Raw genomic sequence first — 15,548 nt, 5'->3', positions numbered from 1 at the left:
CCATCGCTGATCACTGTGATTAAGGAGTTGAGCTCTAATATATCATGCATTCAACTGTTAGGCATCTATAGGATTATAATCTCCAACATCTGAATTGAAACCATGCATCTAATATCTTCCAATAAGTTACACCCCCAATCATCTTGTTAGTCGAGCAATGGACTTGCTCAATTAGGATTGCTATTTACTTTTAAACCATAAAACAACAAACACTTAGAATTAATAATTTGACTAGATTAAATAGGTTCCCTACCTCCTTGTGGATTCGATCGCTAAGTACGGTAACTGAACCTCTTATTTGAGAGAGTAATTCACTCTTTAGGGTAATTTGAGTGGTATCATTAGGATTGTATGAATGGCTTGTTATGCCATTTGGTCTTACTAATGCACCTAGCACTTTCATGCGTTTGATGAATCATGTCTTGAGGTCATTCATTGGTCATTTTGTTGTTATCTACTTTGATGACATTCTTGTCTATAGCAAAAACCTTGAAGATCATAAGATGCATCTAAAACCTGTTCTTGAAGTTCTTAGAAAAGAAAAACTCTTTGCCAATCCTGGTAAATGCTCTTTTGGAACAGATCACGTGGTGTTCTTAGGTTTTATTGTAGGTGCTGATGGACTTAGAGTGGACGAGGAGAAAATCAAAGCCATCCGAGATTGGCCGAGTCCATCGACCGTGGGCGAGGTAAGAAGCTTTCATGGTCTTGCCGGTTTCTATTGATGGTTTGTTCCAGACTTCAGTTCCATTGCTGCTCCGCTGGCTGAAGTGATCAAGAAGAACGTCGGTTTTAAATGGGAACAAGCCCAAGAAGAAGCTTTTCAGATGTTAAAAGGGAAGTTGACTCATGCTCCTTTACTTGTACTTCCTGATTTTTCTAAAACCTTTGAGATTGAATGTGATGCTTCCGGAGTTGGGATTGGTGCTGTCTTGATGCAGGATAGGAAACCCATTGCTTACTTCAGTGAGAAGCTTGGAGGCGCCACACTCAACTACCCCACCTACGACCAGGAGCTATATGCTTTGGTGAGAGCTCTCCAAGCGTGGCAACACTATCTTTGGCCGAAGGAATTTGTTATCCACACGGACCACCAGTCCTTGAGACATCTTAAGGGTCAACAGAAGCTGAACAAGAGACACGCACGTTGGGTTGAGTTCATTGAGATATTTCCTTATGTCATCAAGTACAAGCAAGGTAAAGAAAATATAGTGGCTGATGCCTTGTCCCGAAGGTACACTCTTCTTTCATCCCTTGAAACGAAACTACTTGGTTTTGAATTTATCAAAGACTTGTATGTGACTGATCTGGATTTCAAAGAAATATTTCAGAAGTGTTCCAAAGTGGCTTACGGAAAGTACTTTCAAAATTCTGGATTTTTATTCTTTGATAACCGTTTGTGTGTGCCCCAATGTTCTTTGAGGGAGTTGTTTCTCAGGGAATCTCATGGAGGAGGTCTTATGGGACATTTTGGAGTCAAGAAGACATACAAGACGGTTTATGATCACTTCTTGATGTTAGGAGTTTTCAAGGCTCCTAAGACAAATGCTGTAGTATAAATGATTGTCGAACCAGTTCTGAGGGATATCAAAGCACTGAGAATGCAAGTACTCACTTAATCTAAGTGCAACCAATGATTTAGATGGGTTTTAAGCTATGACTAAAACTAGAAAGCAATAACAGAATGATACTTCTTGACTAAGGAAAAAGAGAACTCATGGGCATAGGGATTAGACCTTGGGTGATCAAGTATCGAACTAAGGATGGCAAATGATCAATCAAACTATCAACCTTAAGCCTAGACACAATTCTAAGCAAGCTCTATGTCTAGATGAATGCTCATTTGCTAACATATCTCAAACATCAAATGTCCTTGGTTGAATAATATGAAAGCAATCATAACTAGCAAGTCCAATGGCTATCTTAGCACCTCTAACAACAAATGTCTTTGGCAAAGTATGCTAAAAGCTAAGAAGAGTTGTCTCGGGCATTTCCTCGAACACCTTTCGGGGGGGAAATGCCTAAGGTTCAACTACTCAGTGGCCAACTCAGAAGATGCTTTATGCTCACTCTACTAGCAAGGAAATATGAATGATCTACACTAAAACATCCTAGTTCTAACCTAATCACCCTCAATCTCCCTAACCCATGAATTCAAAAGGTGATTACTCACTAATCTCCATGATTCCTCTTAAACCCATGTTGGATTTCAGATTAATCATGTAGAGAAACACAGGAAATAGATAAGAACACAGAATTCTCAATAATAAACTGATCAATTGATTCAAAGAGATCACTTTCCAAAGGTTTTTTGGTGGTTTTTCTAAGAACAAAGATGATCCCCCTCTTGGTGGCTCCTAGAGTATTAAAACATAGGTTTAGAAAATAAAAACGTGCATAATGAAATGACCAAAAGGCCCTTGAGAAATCACAAGTTCGAGTAGAAATAAAACGCGCAGCGACCTCAGCCCGTCGCTCCGACAAGTCGCTCTAGGCTTCGGGAGCGACCTCGCTGTGTCGCTGCGAGAGGTCGCTCCGGGTTCCTTCTCGCGTCTCTGGGTGATGAAACCGCGAGCGACTTCTCCCTGTCGCTCCCATAACGTCGCTCTCAGCTGGAGCGACCTCGCTGTGTCGCTCCGAGAGGTCGCTCCGGGCTCGTTCTCGCGTCTCCGAGTGATGAAACCGCGAGCGACTTCTCCCTGTCGCTCTGGTTAGGTCGCTCCAGTAGGGTGATCAGAGCGACTTGGTGGTGTCGCTCCAGACTGGTCGCTCCCATGCCTTGCTCGCCCAATGACCACTCTAAACACTCATTTTTGAGCTCCAAATGCCTCCAAGTGCCTCCAAGAACTCCATGTGGTACTCCAATACCTGATAAGGACTCATGTATGCAAAATGCAACCTAAACATGGCTAAATCCTAATCTATATGATCAAAATGCACATGGATAAATGGATAAAACAATAGAAATATGCAAGATATCAACTCCCCCAAACTTGTTCTTTACTTGTCCACAAGTGAACTTTCTAGAACTCATAGGGAAAGAGGTTGAAGGTGGGAGCTCATAGCCAAAAGAAACACCACTAGCAAACACAATTAGCCCACTCTCTTATTACACTCTAGCTTCTCTAGGCCTATCTCAACTCCTTTTGTCCCTACACTCATCATCAAGCATCCACACATTCAAATCTGCCAACTCTCACATTCATTAAGCATAAGATATCAAGTGAATTCTTGCAAATGGTCAGTTGGTCCAAGTCATTTGGTTGGGTAAGGGAAGGTTTTTATTCAAGTGATTGAAGAGGTTCAAAACATATGATCTTTAAGGTGGTTTACTCTCAAAACAAGTAGCCTTGACATTGCACATAATATATCTAAGAAAGGGACCAACTCATGCATACAATGCTCAATCTCCATTGTTCTACCCTTTTCCCAAACATATAAGTTACACATTCACTCTCAAATGTCAAACCCAACTCACACCTCTCACCAAAAGATTCTAAAAACATCAGCTCTTTTTCCTTGAAATCTATAAGGGATTTTTCACAACCTCAAAATGTCTCTCAGCTCCTAACAACTTTGCTAGCCCCCTTTTTTTTTTTTTTTTTTTTTTTTTTTTTAGGTTGGGAGCCAAGACTTTTCAAAACTAGAGCTGGAGGTTCTCTACTTATCCCAATAAATCAATTCACTTGAGCACAAGAATCTATCCTTTTTATTTCTCCCAAATCATGATTACAACGCTCACCCTCCCACCTATAGCTAGACAATAGAGTGTCCAATCCAGCAAAAATGAAGATCAAGCATTGTCGTTCCCGATACTCTCAACATTATGCACATGTAAAACTTTCCGAAGAAGGCCTCACTCATCAAACAATGAAAGCTTAAAAGGAAGGAAAGGTTTTGGGAGTGGTCTACCACTAGAGTTTGTCAAAAAGAATGGCATAAAAGATGTGACAACTCAAGTGTGTATAGCCATGACTCAGTACACAAGAGACCCTAAGCAAGAAGCATTAAGTTCATTCAGTTCAAATAAGGTTGTAGCTGGCTTCAAAGACTGAGTTTCTACAATCAACAAGTTTCAAGAAGAGTTTTCAAGGCTCGAAACATACAAGTCTTTTCGAGAGGTGCATGGCTACTCAGGTGCAACGTAGTGTTCTTTACAAGGCATTTAAAATCATTGCTCCCAATGCAAGTGAATGCAACCTATATGCTCTAGACTCTCCTAATGGTGCAAATGATGCAAACTAAATGAAAAATCTTTTTTTTTTTTTTTTTATGCAAATAGGTGTGCAATGCATGACTCAAATGAAACACAATCAAAGCAAACATGATCAAATGCTTGGTACCTCCCCCAAACTTGAGATACACAGTCTCTGTGTGGTCAAGGAAAGAGAGAGATACCGAGAAGAAAAATAATATGCAAAAATGAAATGGTATATACAAGGGAGAGAAAGAAGTACCTCCTATGGATAGTAGGTGGGGGCAGATGCCCCAGCATCGTCGTCGTCAGGAGGGAAGGTGGTGTAGTAACCACCAGATGCTGAACCGGAGCCTCCATACCATGGTTGGCTCTCAACCTCGTCAATCTCGTCCTCACTGTCTGAAGAAGCGAGGGATGGGGATTTGTTGCCGGAAGTGGAAGGTTGAGTGGGTGGGTTCCTCCACTTACGCTGAAGCTGCGCAGCAGTGAGGGGGAAGCCAAGAGCATCAGGCGGGGGTGGAGGCTGGGGGTTTGAGGTGTTCGCGAAAGCGAAATCGGCTGAGCTACATCCAGCTATTCCTCCCCTAGTTAAGACATCAGCTACTTTCTTCATGAACTTTGCTGAAGTCTTTGCCTGCTTCTTCACAGTCTTGCTGAGCGCCTTGCACTTATCCTTCAGCTTTTCTATCGTTCTGTCCTGAGCTTTGTTCCACCTCTGGAGACGACCAATGTGGTCATGAGCATCACGGAGAGCTCCAGGGGGAAGGACTCCGTCATGGGGCTTGAAGTAGTAGCGCGGAGGTCCATAGATATGCTCAGATGTGTCTGCAACAGGCGAATCAGGTTGCGTAGGGACACTCCTTTTCCTTGATGGAGCTGCTTGAATTGGATCGAGAGGCCCGTGTTCTCCGAGAAAGTACTCCTGGGGAATGTTGAAGCTGACAGCTCCAGGTATCTCTAAACTCGTCAGGTTCCGGTTTGGAAGAACCACCTCGACTGGCTTGCCCTGCAAGTAGTAGTGGTAGACGTAGTCCTTCCCATACATCCCACTGAAATAGGTGGCAATCCTCAAGTAGGTGCCATCAATGAACCTAGGCCCCGCTGCGTCCTTTCCCAAGGGAACATTCAGAAATTGGAGCAGTGGTGTGATCATTCCGCCTATCCCCATCTTTGGGCGTGAATCAGTGGTGTACCACGCCCAGTCTCTGTAGTGCTCGAGACGGCCCACAAAGAAACTGACCATCCCAAAGGTAGCATAGATGTCAGTGCTGGGAAGGGGTAACACTCCAGGTTGAGCGTAGGGACGGATAGCCGGACAGAGCAGTCGCATGTCTTCCTCAGTAACCGTACCCGCTTGCTTCCGTGGGTAAAAAGCATGGACTAGCAATCTGTGGAGGTAGCGTACAGACGGGTGTCGGATGTGTGAGTTCTTGTCCGCCCCGGTAGAGTGCTTGTTTCCAGTGATCAACTTCCAGAGCTCTGTGGGGAGGTTCTCACACTTGGGAAGTGAGTGGTCTTCTAGGTCTTGGAACCCCATGACCCTCCCAATGTCCTTGAAGTTCATGTTGTATTCTCTTCCATTGACCTTGAACCTGATTTTTCCCCATCCTTGTCTCACATGCGCCGTGTCGTGGTAAGTGACCACAAGAGAGGATAGGAACTGACAAGTGACATCCTTGTAGAAAGGATAAGCCATGGTGAGGAGTTTTGGCATCTTCAAATGTCCCAGCATCGCCTCAATATCAGACTCTAGACCCAACTCCTTCAGCAAATCGAGGTCGGCAAACCTGGTTGGAGCCCAAGTGACTCCATTCTTCAAATGATCATATAGCTCCTCCACAGATGGAGTTTTCGCTCTGTCTCGATCAACAGCAACCCCTTTGCCCTTTGACATCTTGGCTTTCTTCGTAGGTGCCGGCTCATCTTCACTCTCAGTTTCACCTTCCTCATGGGTGGGAACTGGTACACTTTTCCCTGCCCTCTTCTCGTGTTCTTTCGATTTCCTTGCAGCCAACGTCTGCTGTCGCACAGTCCTCTGCGTCCCTGAGCCAGTTGGCTCGCTGGTTAAAGCTTTTCCTCTTAGGGCAAACTCTTGACTTTCGGCTTCTTGCCTCTCAGCTTCCAACCTTCCCTTGGTCTTCTTAACCATTTTCACCTTGCTCTGGATGAAAGGAAATGGTGAATGGGTAGTGAAGAATAGACTACAGGGGCGAAAGCTTGGATTTAGAAACAAGAACTAGTTGATTTGGGTGAGAATTGAGAAGGTTTTGGGAATTTTGGTGTGGGTGAGTTTGAGAGAGTTTGTGAGTTTGTGAGAGGAGGGGAGAGTGATAGAGATGGAGTCGCAGGGGTTGGGGTAGGTTTAGGGTCGTCCGGTTCGGTCTAGGGTGGTTAGGGTCGGTTTACTTGAATTAAACCGGGGTTTAGAGTTAGGAAACTTACCTGGACCGGTTCGGGAGCGACGTGAGGGTGTCGCTGGGAGAGGTCGCTCCCGAGTCGTTTCCTCGCGTCGTGTTTCGACTAAAACGCGAGCGACCTTGGAGTGTCGCTCTAGAAACCTCGCTCTGAGCTGGAGCGACTTCAAGGTGTCGCTCTAGGACGTCGCTCCGGGTCAGTTTTTTTTTTTTTTTTTGAGGTCCGTTTCGTCGAAACCGCGAGCGACTCCGAGGTGTCGCTCCCATAACGTCGCTCCCATCTGGAGCGACCTTTCGACCTCGCTCCGAGACCTCGCTCTGAGGCGATTTTTCTTGATCCGGCGACGAAAACGCGAGCGACCTTGGAGTGTCGCTCTCGAAACCTCGCTCCCAGCTGGAGCGACCTTGAGGTGTCGCTGTGAGACCTCGCTCCCACGCACGACTCCTGCTCAAAACTGAACCGATCAAGCACCTGCACACAACTTCTCTCTTTTTTTTTTTTTTTTTTTTTATGCAATAAGATGAAAAATGAAAATACCAATGCAATATATGCAAGGATACGCATGGGACTTCCTCCCAAGTGAGCTTGTTTTAAGTCCCGAGCTTGACTTTGCCTCCTTTTAGATTAGGCCGGGGTAGGATCAGACAGTGGAGTTGAAACTCCATCTTCCTCTGGTGCAGTAGCCATGTAGAGCTTAACCCTTTGTCCATTGACTGTGAAGTCTCTTCCATCAGTGCTCCACAAAACTATTGCTCCATATGGCCTAACCTCCTTGACTTTGAAAGGACCGGACCACCTTGACTTAAGCTTTCCTGGAAACAACTTCAGCCTAGAGTTGTAGAGAAGAACTTGATCTCCTTCTTTAAACTCTCTCTTCAGGATATTCTTGTCATGGAAAGCCTTAGTCTTCTCCTTGTAGATTCTTGAGTTCTCAAAAGCATCCATTCTTATCTCATCAAGCTCGTGTAGCTGAAAGAGCCTTTTCTCCTTGGCACTCTTGATGTCAAAGTTCAGCAACTTTATTGCCCATAGTGCCTTGTACTCAAGCTCCACTGGCAGATGGCAAGCTTTCCCATACACTAGGTTGAAAGGTGTGGTGCCCAGTGGTGTCTTGTACGCTGTCCTATAAGCCCAAAGTGCATCGTCAAGCTTATTGGACCAATCCTTCCTTGTAATCCCCACAATCTTCTCCAGAATAGATTTGATCTCCCTGTTAGAAATCTCAACTTGGCCACTTGTTTGGGGATGATAAGGAGTTGCCACCTTGTGCTTCACACCGTTCTTCTTGAGAAGTCCCTCAAGCAGTTTGTTAATGAAGTGGGAACCTCCATCACTGATTACAACTCTTGGAACTCCAAACCTTGGGAAGATGATGCTCTTGAACATCTTGATTACAACTCTAGCATCATTGGTGGGGCTTGCAATGGCTTCCACCCATTTGGAGACATAATCAACAGCCACAAGGATATATTTGTTGCCAAAAGATGATGGAAATGGTCCCATGAAGTCAATACCCCAGACATCAAACACTTCAACTTCAAGGATTGGATTTTGAGGCATCTCATTCCTCTTGGTGATGTTTCCTCTTCTTTGGCAAGAATCACACTTCGAAACAAAGTCTTGTGTATCCTTGAACATATGTGGCCACCAGAATCCAGCTTGTAATACTTTTGCAACTGTTTTGAAGGTGGCAAAGTGACCTCCATAGGATGATCCATGACACTGTGCAAGGATCCCATCAATCTCCTCATTTGCAACCACTCTCCTATAAAGCTGATCCTTGCAGAGAATGTAGAGGTAGGGCTCATCCCAGTAGTATCTTTTCACATCCTTATAGAACTTCTTCTTGGCATAGCCCACAAGATTCAGAGGTTCTTTTCCTGTGGCTAGGTAGTTCACTAAATCGGCATACCAAGGTTCTTTCTCCTCTGTTGCTTGGACTTCTTCCAGCTTCCTACCAGTCTCACAGACTGCTATCACTGCTTCGATAGCCATGATCTGCTCCTCAGGAAGTCCTTCGTCAATAGGGATACCAGACTCTACCCTCAACCTGGACAAATGATCAGCTACTCCATTCTCAACTCCGGGTTTGTCTTTGATTTCCATATCAAACTCTTGGAGCAAAAGGATCCACCTCAAAAGCCTGGGTTTTGCATCCTTCTTGGCCAAAAGGTGTCTCAAGGCAGCATGATCGGTGTAGACAATGACTTTAGACCCAACCAAGTAGCTCCTGAACTTCTCAAAGGCAAAAACAATTGCCAGCATCTCTTTCTCTGTTGTGGCATACCTCATCTGAGCATCATTGAGGGTTTGGCTGGCATAGTAGATCACATGGGTTTTGCCATCTTTCTTCTGCCCCAAAACAGCTCCCACAGCATAGTCACTGGCGTCACACATGATCTCAAAAGGAAAATCCCAATCAGGTGGCTGGACAATTGGGGCACTAACGAGTTCACCTTTTAGCTTCTTGAAAGCTTGTAGGCATTCCACATCAAAACTGAAGGTAGCTTCCTTGCACAGCAGCCTGGTCAAAGGTCTAGTTATCAAGGAGAAATCCTTGATGAACCTCCTGTAGAATCCAGCATGGCCAAGAAAACTCCGGATGTCTTTCACTGTCTTTGGTGGAGGCAGACCAACCATAACATCGATTTTGGCTTTATCCACCTCAATCCCCTTCTCTGAAATCTTGTGTCCTAGCACAATCCCTTCCTTGACCATGAAGTGACACTTCTCCCAATTCAGCACAAGGTTGGTGTCTTCACATCTCTGTAGGACCCTGCACAAATTTGACAAACAAGCAGAAAACGAAGATCCATAGACAGAGAAATCATCCATAAATACCTCCACAACATCCTCAATCAGATCAGAGAAAATTGACATCATGCACCTTTGAAAGGTGGCTGGAGCATTACATAGACCAAATGGCATCCTTCGATATGCAAAGGTACCATATGGACATGTGAATGTCGTTTTCTCTTGATCATTGGGATGTATGGGGATTTGGAAAAATCCTGAATACCCATCAAGGAAACAATAGAATGGGTGATTTGCAAGTCTCTCAAGCATCTGATCAATAAATGGTAATGGAAAATGATCCTTTCTAGATGCAGAGTTTAGTTTTCGGTAATCAATGCACATTCTATGACATGTGATGGTTCTTGTTGGTATCAATTCATCCTTGTCATTCTTAATCACAGTGATACCACCTTTCTTTGGTACAACATGCACAGGTGATACCCATTTAGAATCTGAGATAGGGTAAATAACACCAGCATCTAGGAGTTTAAGAATCTCTTTCTTTACAACATCCTTCAGGTTAGGATTTAACCTTCTTTGATGCTCGATAGAAGTCATTGATTCATCCTCAAGATGTATCCTATGCATGCACAGAGAGGGTGATATCCCCTTGATGTCATCTAGTGAGTAACCTATTGCCTTTCTAAATCTTTTAAGTGTTCTCAAAAGTTCAGATAGCTCACTTTCAGTAAGTTCACTACTCACAATGACAGGGTAAGTTTCATTAGGACCAAGAAATGCATACCTTACACCATGGGGAAGAGGTTTAAGCTCCACTTTAGGTGCCTTAAGTTCACTCCAGTCATCTTGCTTGTTGTCCTCTTGTTGAGTGACTGAGACTTCTTGGTGAACCATCTGGGGAAGCTCCTCGTACTGATCCTCACTGAAAAACCCCTGGTGTGAATCCAGCATCATCCCATAGGCAGTACTCTCCAGGTTCTCAACCACCTCAGCCTCTTTCTCTACAGTCAAAGCATGCTGTAGAGGGTCCTCTAGTGACAACTCTTCAAGGATTTCATCAGCAAGGGCGTCCATCTCTTCAATGTAGAACACCTGCCCTTGAACTGTTGGCCTCCTCATTACCTCCTTGATGTCGAAATGGAGAACGTGCCCTTTACCCAGATGGAGATCAATCTTGCCTTCTTTCACATTAACAATGGCTCCAGCTGTGGCTAAGAAAGGCCTTCCAAGGATTAAAGGGTCTTGAGCTTCTTCACCCATTTCAAGCACTACAAAGTCTGTAGGGATCTCATAATTTCCAACCATCACTGGGAGGTCCTCTAAGATACCCACAGGGTACTTAACTGAACGATCAGCCAATACCAGAGAAAGTCTACACTTCTTGTACTGAGTGAAACCGAGCTTCTTAGCAACAGATAGGGGCATCAAGCTGACACTAGCTCCCAAATCGCAGAGACACCTATCGAATACCATAGGCCCAAGAGCACAAGGTAATGTGAAGCATCCTGGATCTTCTAGCTTCTTTGGTATGACCAGCCTCTGAATGATAGCACTGCACTCATGAGTGAGAATCACCATGCCCTCCATCTCTTTCTTCTTTGCAGCTACAGCATCTTTTAGGAACTTACTGTACTGAGGAATCAGCATGAAAGCATCAATAATGGGCATTGTGACCTGGACTTCACTCATTTGCTTGTCAAACAGAGCTTTGTACTTCTCTAGCAACTGCCTCTTGAATCGACCTGGGAATGGAAGCTTAGGTTCATAGGCAGGAGGAACAAAAGAACTTTCACTTGCAGGAGTGACAACTTCACCATCTTTAACTGTTTTCTTCTCTTCTCCAACCTTTCCTTTTCCTTTGGCTTCCACTATCTTTTCCAAGATCTCGTCATTGGTCTTCTCATCAACAATCACCACTTCATCATCTATGGTGATGGCAACCCCCTCACTTTGTTTCTCAGCATCCTTGGTGAGAGCTCTCTGAGGTAACTCCTTACCACTCCTGAGAGTGATAGCTTTCATGGTTTCCTTGGGGTTTTGCTCAGACTTTCCAGGTAGAGAACCTTGTTGGCGATTTTGTTGAGTGTTCATGGCAGCAAACTGGTTCTCCAAAGCTCTGAACTTGTTGTTGAGCTCATTGTAGCTCCCATCAATCTTTGAGTGAAGATTCTTCAACTCATAGCCAACATGCTTCTCACTTCTTGTTTGAGATTCCAGGATTTGTTTCAGTAGAGCATCAGTGCTGCTGACTTGAGGGGTGGAGGTAGAGGGATTAGATTGTTGTTGGGAAGAATTGTTGCCTTTGTTGTTGAAACCAGGAGGAGGGTTTTGCTGTGGTTGATAGCTGCCTTGCTGATTGTTTCGAGGCTGGTAACCACTCTGATGGTTGTTGGAATAGGATTTCTGTTGGTAGTTGTTGTACTGAAAGTTGGGCTCTTTCTTGTACCAGCTACCATTGTTGTTGATGAAACACAACTCTTCCTGACCTTCCAAACCTTCAACTTCATGGACAACAGCTGGTGTCTCGTGGGTTGGGTTGCCAACAAAGTGCAGCTGCTCTTGGGTAGCTTTATCAGCAAGGAGGATGTCTATCTTATCTTGTAGAGCTTTCAACTCCTTCCTCGTTTGCTTATCATCAGATCTACTGCCTCTGTCATGGTCTCCACTGTAGACTGCATCACTCTTAACCATGTTGTCAACCAGCTCCTCTGCATCCTCCTCAGTTCTCCCCAAGAAGAATCCATTACTAGCTGTATCCAGTCTGGCCTGTACTTAGGAAGAGCACCACGGTAGAATGTGCTCAGCAAGCTCTCTTTAGAGAAACCATGGTGTGGGCATTGAGCTTGGTACCCCTTGAATCTTTCCCAGGCTTCACTGAAACCTTCCAAGCCCTTGTGTTGAAAGCTGGAGATCTCGTTTCTCAGCTTAGCAGTTCTTGAAGTAGAGAAGAACTTCTCCAAGAATGCTTTCTTGCAGTCATCCCAAGTGGTGATGGAGTCGCTTGGTAGAGACTTCTCCCACTGACGTGCTTTATCCCCTAAAGAGAAAGGGAATAGCTTGAGCTTTAAGGCATCTTCGGAGACACCATTGGTTTTTGACAACCCACAGTAGCTGTCGAACCTGTCCAAGTGATCAAATGGATCCTCTAGAGCCAAGCCATGATACTTGTTGTTCTCGATCACGTTGAGGAGTCCTGACTTGATCTCAAAGTTGTTGGCTGCCACAGCGGGTGCTCGGATTCCCAATCGATAACCATGAATGTTTGGACGGTCGTAAGTGCCAATGGGCCGAGCTGCTCGTTGTTGGTTAGGTGGACCATTGTTGTTAGCGCCATTGACGCCTGCATCTTCTTGATGAACGTCTCCCATGTCAGTGTTCAGTCTCTGCAATTGAGCCTGATGTTCTTCTTCTCTTCTCTTTCTAGCACACTCTCTCTCTAAAGCTCTGATGTCTGCTGCTCTTGGAACTAGGTTTGATGGACCCCTGCTCCGCAAGTTCATACACCTGTAGATTAAAGGGAGGTGAAGAAGAGTCAGTAGCAAAAGAAAATAAAAATGACTTAGTCTCAAGCAATTGACTAAATCTCAGTGTTTAAATCTACTCAGAAATTGGCAACGGCGCCAATTTGATGTTAGGAGTTTTCAAGGCTCCTAAGACAAATGCTGTAGTATAAATGATTGTCGAACCAGTTCTGAGGGATATCAAAGCACTGAGAATGCAAGTACTCACTTAATCTAAGTGCAACCAATTATTTAGATGGGTTTTAAGCTATGACTAAAACTAGAAAGCAATAACAGAATGATACTTCTTGACTAAGGAAAACCGCGAGCGACTTCTCCCTGTCGCTCCCATAACGTCGCTCTCAGCTGGAGCGACCTCGCTGTGTCGCTCCGAGAGGTCGCTCCGGGCTCGTTCTCGCGTCTCCGAGTGATGAAACCGCGAGCGACTTCTCCCTGTCGCTCTGGTTAGGTCGCTCCAGTAGGGTGATCAGAGCGACTTGGTGGTGTCGCTCCAGACTGGTCGCTCCCATGCCTTGCTCGCCCAATGACCACTCTAAACACTCATTTTTGAGCTCCAAATGCCTCCAAGTGCCTCCAAGAACTCCATGTGGTACTCCAATACCTGATAAGGACTCATGTATGCAAAATGCAACCTAAACATGGCTAAATCCTAATCTATATGATCAAAATGCACATGGATAAATGGATAAAACAATAGAAATATGCAAGATATCACTTCTACTGGCCAAGCTTGATGAAGGACGTTGAGAGGATTTGTGGCCGATGTGTGGTCTGCAAGAAGTCCAAAACCAAGGCGTCCAATCACGGTTTGTATTCGGCTCTACCCATTCCTTCTCATCCTTAGGTACATATTTCTATGGATTTTGTTCTTGGCTTGCCTAGGACTAAAACTGGCCGAGACTCTTGTGGTTGTTAATAGATTTTCGAAAATGGCTCATTTCATTCCATGTCACAAAACTGATGATGATGTGCAAGTTGCTGAATTGTTCATTAGAGAAATTGTTAGATTGCATGGAATGCCTAAAACCATTGTCTCTGATCATGATGCTAAATTCCTTAGCTATTTCTGGAAAACTTTGTGGTCTAAATTAGGAACAAGATTGATGTTCTCTACGACTTGTCACCCACAAACTGATGGCCAAACTGAAGTAGTGAATAGAACTTTGTCCGCTTTGCTTAGATCATTGGTTAAGAAAAACCTTAAGCTTTGGGAAGAATGTTTGCCTCATGTTGAGTTTGCTTATAACAATGTTATGCATTCTACTACTAAGTTCTCGCCTTTTGAAGTCGTTTATGGCTTTAATCCTTTATCTCCAATTTATCTTTTGCCTTTGCCTTTAAGTGAAAGAGTTAGCACATATGGCAAGAGGAAAGCAGACACTATCAAGAAGCTACATGAGAAGGTTCGTGCAAACATTGAAGCCAAAACCGAAGGATACAAAAGATATGCCAACAAGAAGATAAAGGAGGTGATCTTTAAAGAGGGTGATCTTGTTTGGGTTCACTTAAGGAAAGAACGGTTTCCAGAAGAGAGAAAGTCTAAACTTCTGCCTCGGGTCGATGGTCCATTCCAGATCCTTAGGAAGATCAATGACAATGCTTATCAGCTTGACTTACAAGGTAAGTATGATCTTTCTTCGAGTTTTAATGTGTCTGATCTTTCTCCTTTTCTTGTAGATGATCCAGATTTGTGGACAAATCCTTTTAGAGGAGGGAATGATGTGCCCCAGTCCATGGACCAGACCGATCAGAACGTTCCACACGTCCCAGTTGAGGTTCATCCTTCCGATCAGATCAGACAGACCAATCGGGCCGTGTACCGGCTCGACCCGTGAACGTCCGGATTGGAGCTTCGTCCAAATCCCCGACCAGATGATCGAACTGACCAAACTGAAGCTCGTCTTTCCCGGCCAACTAGACAAGCCAAGACTGATGGTCAAGCCAGAATCAACTTAGCTCGAGTCAACTCCGATTCAGACCATGGCTTTTCTCTTTTGGCTCGTTTGGCTCGTACTGCATGTACCGACGACCGTGCTGATGATCTCTCTACCTTGTTCTATCCGATCATGGACTTTTCCTTTGGATATTTTTCTAATGCAAGGATCCTTAAGCTATCAGAAGACTTGGGCTTTGTTGGAACGCAACTTGTCTGATCAGAACGTCCCGCCTATGTGTTGATCCTTACCGCTTTGTACTTAGCAGGTTCGGATGCATCTGGACAGAAGCCGAACGGTCACTTTGACTAGTATTCTCTCTTTATTTTCGTGTCTTGACTAGATCTAGATCTATTTTTCTATTTAATGCCTAGATCTACAAAACTCTATAACTATGAAAACTCTTCTATTGGAATAAATAATCGATTTTGTCTAAAGCTTTTGAGTTAAACTCTTTGTTCTTTGTTTAGAAATTTTCTTGTTTCTTGGTGAGTCACATCCAAGCAAACACCCCTCAAACTCGTTGGTCTTGTGAGTCATATCAAGCAACGGTTCGAGATTCTTCTTTTGGTGGTCTTGTGAGTCATATCAAGCACCAACTGAAGCCGGGAATATCAAAGGCCATTCCGCAACCTTCTTGCGACCCTTCAATCCATCTAGTTCTCCATTCGGAGTTCATATCCAGATCTGATCCAATCGAGTGAGCCGGATTGAAGAACCCTA

The 15,548-nt window shown here is 44.4% G+C and overlaps 1 non-coding gene across 1 annotated transcript; it reads left to right on the top strand.

The window, feature by feature from the left end:
- The first annotated feature begins 12,190 nt into the window (after positions 1-12,190).
- Positions 12,191-12,297, top strand: LOC125588073. The gene has a single exon (XR_007324468.1). It is a non-coding gene; the product is annotated as a small nucleolar RNA R71 (small nucleolar RNA).
- Positions 12,298-15,548: the final 3,251 nt, after the last annotated feature.

Source organism: Brassica napus, chromosome C5 (genome assembly GCF_020379485.1).
Source record: "Brassica napus cultivar Da-Ae chromosome C5, Da-Ae, whole genome shotgun sequence".
NCBI lineage: Eukaryota > Viridiplantae > Streptophyta > Magnoliopsida > Brassicales > Brassicaceae > Brassica > Brassica napus.
This window is presented reverse-complemented; position numbering and strand designations above follow the sequence as displayed.